Below are 6296 nucleotides of genomic sequence, written 5' to 3' on the forward strand. Positions count from 1 at the left end.
GGTTATACTAGGAATTTTGGAACCCTACATGTCAGGAGATGAGCGCCCCCAGCTGATCGGCATAAAAACAGCATCATCCCAGGCCTTTTGTAACTGGTCTCCCATCCAAGGACAGACCAGACAGGGGCCTGCTTAGCTTTACTGAAAAACCAGACTATGGCTACTGGATGCAAAGGAAAGTCTGGATGTTTTTTGCCTGAATACAGCTGCTCTAATAGAGGGGTAGCGCATCCTGATAGCCTCAATATGGCCGTCAGGATGCGCTACCATCTTAAACAATAGGACTCGTTGATTACATACATGTCAGGGAATGAGCGCCCCCTGTTGGTCGGCTTAAAAATAACTGGCCCCACCAGCATGCTTGAGCTTCTCATATTCAAGGACCGTTTGATCGCTTGATCAAAAGGTTGTTTCTTTTTACAGTCTGAAGTCCGCATGGTTATACTAGGAACTTTGCAACCATACATGTCAGGAGATGAGCGCCCTCTGCTGATCAGCATAAAAACAGCACCAGCAGGACCCTATGCCTTTTGTAACCAGTCTCTCATCCAAGGATAGACCAGGCAGGGGCCTGCTTAGCTTTACTGAAGAATCAGACTGAGGCTATCACAGGCAAAGTACAGTCAGTTGCGTTTGCTCCTGAATACTGCTGCTCTAATAGAGGGGTAGCGCATCCTGATAGCCTCGTAATGGCCGTCAGGATGCGCTACCATCTTAAACAATAGGTCTAGTTCAGGGGTGTCGAACTCCGGTCCTGGAGAGCCGCAGCCCTGCAGAGTTCAGCTTCAACCCAAATTAAAACTCACCTGCCTGTTGCTTTCTAGTCACCCTTCAGACCTTGATTAGCTTGTTCAGATGCGTTTGATTAGGGTTGAAGCAAAAGTATGCAAGGCTGCGGCTCTCCAGGACTGACGTTTGCCAGCCCTGGTATGGTTGATTACATACATGTCAGGGAATGAGCGCCCCCTGTTAGTCAGCCAAAAAATAACTGGCCCCACCAGCATGCTTTGTCTTCTCACATTGGTCAGCCACCTAAGTACAGACCAGGCTCTGGACTCCTTAGTTTTTAGTGAGGAACCAGACTCTGGCTACTGCATGCAAAAGTCATACTTGCTCTCGGTAGTTTAATAAAGCTGTTCCAACAGAGTGTTAGCGCATGCTAACAAGCTCAGTACGTGCCCTCAGGATGCGCTACCATCCTTTAAGTTGGCACCCCATAAAAAGAAATCCTCCGTGAAGTTGGCACCCCATAAAAAGAAATAATGACCAAAACTATGCCATTCGTTTGTGCTACGTTTGTGCTGATTTGTGCCGCAAAAACGAATGTTTTTGCTGGTTTGGTGTTTAAGATATAAAACATTATTTTTTGACCATGTGACGTCACTTTCCACTCCATTGTTGCCCAAATCGCTCCAAACCGGCGCAGTTCGTTTGAGCTCGATTTGTGCTCGTTTGTGCCGTTAAAATAAACACTGTATCTGTTTTCCTTCCCTAAATATAACCAAAATATTTTCGGGGCTGTGACGTCACTCTCCACCCCAGTTCGTCTAAATCACACAAAACTGGTGCCATTCGTTTGTGCTCGATTTGTGCCGGTTTGTGCCGTTGAAATGAATGCCAAATATATTTCCCCTTCTTAGAAATAACAAAAACAATTTGAGGCGGTGACGTCACTCTCCACCCCATGCCTTCCAAATCTCTCCAAACCGGTGCCGTTCGTTTGTGCTCGATTTGTGATGTTTTGTGCCGTTAAAAGAAACCATGTATCCATGACCTCTTTTTAAATATAACGAAAATTTCACTGTCCACCCCATTTAGCTCCACTGCAGAGTTAAAAAAAAAAAAAGTTAGTGTTCCTGCAGCGTTAAAATTTAAAATGTAGTCTTTTCACTTAGTTTTCACTAGCTTCATATTTAAAGTTGACTAAATTTAAATTTCAAGGTAGCATGAACAATAGCTTTAACAAAAAAAAAAAAATATATATATATATATATATATATATGCTCGATTTGTGCCGTTATAATATTAAACATCGATTCTTAATGAACATTCGCTAATATTAATAAATTGTATAGCCTATATATAATTATATAGCCTCCCCACGCAAAATGGCGTGTTTATGTGTGCTCGATTTGTGCCAGAAACCCTGGCTGTTACTAAAATTCGTCTTAAATTGGATATTTAAAGGGAGAAAACTTAAGCACTTAATATACCATTATCTATAGAAAACATGTAGCCTAAATGTAATTGCGTGGCATGACTGCATTTCATAGCTAATATGGTAAAGTTTTTTTGTCCCCCTTATAAACAATTATTTACCGCACTGCATAAGAAAACGAAAAAGGGACTGTGGAAAAAGGGCTCGTAGATAAAATAGGCTTAAGCTATAGACTACTGAATGTGTGCATGGCAGGACAAATTACCGGTCATTGGAAAAAAACTACAAGAAATTGATAGATACTACTGTAGCTAATCAACGAGGTAAATATATTTGTACGTATTTGTATATATTTTAATGTATGTTGAAAAAAAAAATCTAAATTTAATGAAAACGAATGTCTTGCTGATGTTGTGAGTGCACACCAATCAAAGTAGACTCTTTGCAGTTCCAAATGATGTATTACTATATTAATTAAAAAATCGCAAGCGATGTTGCCGGCGCCGCCATGTCTGCGCGCTGTAGCTTCAACACTCCACATGGATTAAAACGTGCCTAAAAGCGCACATTTATATGTTAAATGTTTGAATTAATATTGTGAAATGCACTAATTGTTTTATATCTATAAATTTTATTTTAGGCAAGTCGTGTTGATTTTGAGAAGGCTAGATACGATCAGCTCACTGTCTGCTGCTGGCGGCTTGGTCGGCAAAGACAAAAAAAGAATTTAACAAACATAAAATGTTCCAAACATATTTCTAAAATAACTTAAAGAAACGAAAATAAATACAGCCACTTTGCCATTAAAAATATTAACGAATATTCGTGGGGAATCGATGTTTAATATTCTAATGGCACAAATCCAACACAACCGAATTATAAAGATTTTTTGTTGAAGTTAGTGTTCTGCCTTGAAATTTAAATTTAGTCAATTTGAAATATGAAGTTAGTGAAAACTTGGAGCTGACTAAATTTAAAATTTTAAGGCAGCATGAACACTAACTTTTTTAAAACTTCAGTGGCACTATAATGGGGTGGAGAGTTAAATTTTCGTTATATTTAAAGAGAGGTCGTGGTTGTTTTTTTTTAACAGCACGAAGGGACACAAACCGAGCACAAACAAATGGCAACATTTTGGAATGATTTAGATTGCATGGGGTGCAGACTGACGTCGCTGTTCGTAAAAAAGTTTTGTTTTCGTTATATTTAAGCAGCGGTCTTAGTTACATGATTTCTTTTAACGGCACAAACCGGCACAAATCGAGCACAAACGAACGGCACCGGTTTAGAGAGTTTTGGAAGGCATGGGGTGGAGAGTGACGTCACTGCCCCATACTGTATTTGTTTTTTTCTAAGGAATGGAATTAGATACAATGTTTATTTTAGCGGCACAAACAGGCACAAATCGAGCACGGTTAGCAGCATCTTCTGATTGTTCACACTGGACATTGGACATCCAGCTCAGCATACAGTATACTGTACAATTAAAAGTTAATTTGCTTGAACTTCTATTAGTCTTACTGTTTGTACACCGCACAAATGAAAACATAAACTTCTTTCAAACTGTAAGTCAATAAAGCAAAGGAAAATCCATATTTTTAGTGTTTTCCTGAAGAAATTAACATTCAGCTTTTATGAATTCAATGTCAGTCTTAACACAAATCAGACAAAATCTAATCCGCATACAATACTGTGCAAATAAAGATAGTGTAGTTATACTGTTTAACATTCATATTGTATTTAAAAAAAAAAAAAATGAAATAAAAAAAAAATAAAATAGTAGTTGTATGCATATTTTGTCTCTGAGAGGATTGGCTGCAGTGCTGTATTCTCTAAAGCCATAGATGGCATAATGCAGTGACACAGTGAAATACAGAGTCCTACCTTTGCCAGTTTGACTTTACGGCATCAGAAAGGACCCTGCTGGAGAAGGAGGGAGATACATTTATTATTCTCTGCTGCTCGCCGCTCGCACTTGTTTGTTTTACTAAACTTTTCAAAGTACGACTCGTCTCCAAGCTATTTAAACCAGCGGTTAATGAGAATGAGCTTCCTCGGTCATTCAGTCTGCTGCTGTTACTGCTCTGCGCAGGCGCTTCTTTAGTTTCTTGCGCACTTCATAAAGAACAGTCCACAGACGCTGTGCACTTCACCTCACCTCCCTGATGGCAGGACATGCACACCTGTAGGGTTTTGTTTTTTACGTGACATAAGAAACGCTGTTGCAAGATTGATGCCACTGGAATTTATTTTAAACATGGCCAAATAAACCGCAACATCTTGATCATAAATGAAGATTAACTCTGAACGTGTTTACTTTGCCAAAATGACCGGCTGTATTATATTATTGATCAATCTGGTTTGTACGCTGTGCACGCACCGTCATTTAATGACGTCAGATTAAAGTAGCAGCCTACTATCTTGTGTGTGTGTGTGTGTGTGTGTGTGTGTGTGTGTGTGTGTGTGAAAAAAAAAAAAAAAAAAAACATTTGCTGCAATAAAACCGCGCAAGCCAAGTTGTCATAAGCCATTATAGGGAAATAACCAGAAGAATAATAACTTACAGTAAACAGTGAAACTGTATGCACTACAAACCAGTGTGCTCATAATTAAGATAACAGGCCTACATTAAAATAATATGGTAAGACACACCAATTTGCAATATCAGGCTGCAAAAGAAGCTTTTGTACAGCTAAAAATAGCTGGATGCGGAAAACACCAAAAGCCTGACCCATAAAATTTACAAAAGTACCTTTTGTTTAACTATTTTGTATTGCATTGCACAGCGTTGTGTTCTGTTGTATTTGCATTGTACTGCATTTAACTGAATGGTATTCTATGATATTACATTAATATTAATATATTGCTCTATATTGATTTAGATGAAATGGCAATTTTATTTTTAAATTCAGGATAAAATCATAACCTAATCAATAAATGTAACAGGGTCACAGGGACATCTATTTGACATCTGCATTTACATCTGGAAGATGTATTTTTTTAGTGTTTGCTCATCTGCAATACGTCTATAGGATGTTTCCTATCAGATGTCAAATAGACGTCTATTAGATGTCTTTAGGATGTTTATTATTTAGAATGTATGTAAAACTGACATCTTACAGACGTCTGTCAGATGTTTGTACACAGCAGATGCTTTCCAAATCAAGTGAGTTTTAACAGACATCTTGCAGATGTACGTGTGCTATCTGATAGCACACATCCCTGATAGCACATCACAGAGATGTCTATTTGACAACTACATTTACATCTACAAGACATGTTTTTCAGAGTGTTTGCTCATCTGCAATACGTCTATAGGACATTTCCTATATCAGATGTCAAATAGGCATCTACTAGATGTTTTTAAGATGTTTATGATTTAGAATGTATGTAAAACTGACATCTTGCAGACATCTGTCAGATGTACACAGCAGATGCTTTCCAGATCAAATGATCTTTAACAGACATCTTGCAGATGTACGTGTGCTATCTAGGATACATCACAGATATGTCTGTTTGACATCTGCATTTACATCTGGAAGACCTATCAGATGTCAAATAGACGTATATTAGATGTCTTTAAGATGTATATGATTTAGAATGTATGTAAAACAGACATCTTACATCTGTTCTGTGTTTATACACAGCAGATGCTTTCCAGATTAAGTGATCTTTAACAGACGTCTTGCAGACGAATGTGTGTTATCTGGGTTTGATCTATGGTGATAAACTGAACATGAGGAAATTTTATTGCTTAGCTTTTCCATACCAGAAGACTTAATGGAGTTCCCATTGAGGTTTAAAAATATCTGCGAAATTCCTTGGGAAATAGAAAAAAAATCAGTAAAAATCATTTGCAAATCTACATAAGCTCTCCATTCAATCTCATCGCTGTCTAAGAGAAACCATTGCAATTTTATGACTTTTGTGCAATGTATGCAATCCAAGTTGCTTAAATGGACTTGTTAGCCAACATTTAGCTACAGTGTTACTGTCTTTCTCTATTTTAAGCTATCCACTGGACATTAATAACGCTTTATTGAACTGTTTTGTATTGCATTGCTCTACGTTGTATTGCATCCCACTAAACTGCATTTTAAAGTATTGCATTATGTACTGCTGTTGTGCTTTGCATTGC

The sequence above is a fragment of the Labeo rohita genome, chromosome 24, assembly GCF_022985175.1.
Source record: "Labeo rohita strain BAU-BD-2019 chromosome 24, IGBB_LRoh.1.0, whole genome shotgun sequence".
Lineage (NCBI taxonomy): Eukaryota > Metazoa > Chordata > Actinopteri > Cypriniformes > Cyprinidae > Labeo > Labeo rohita.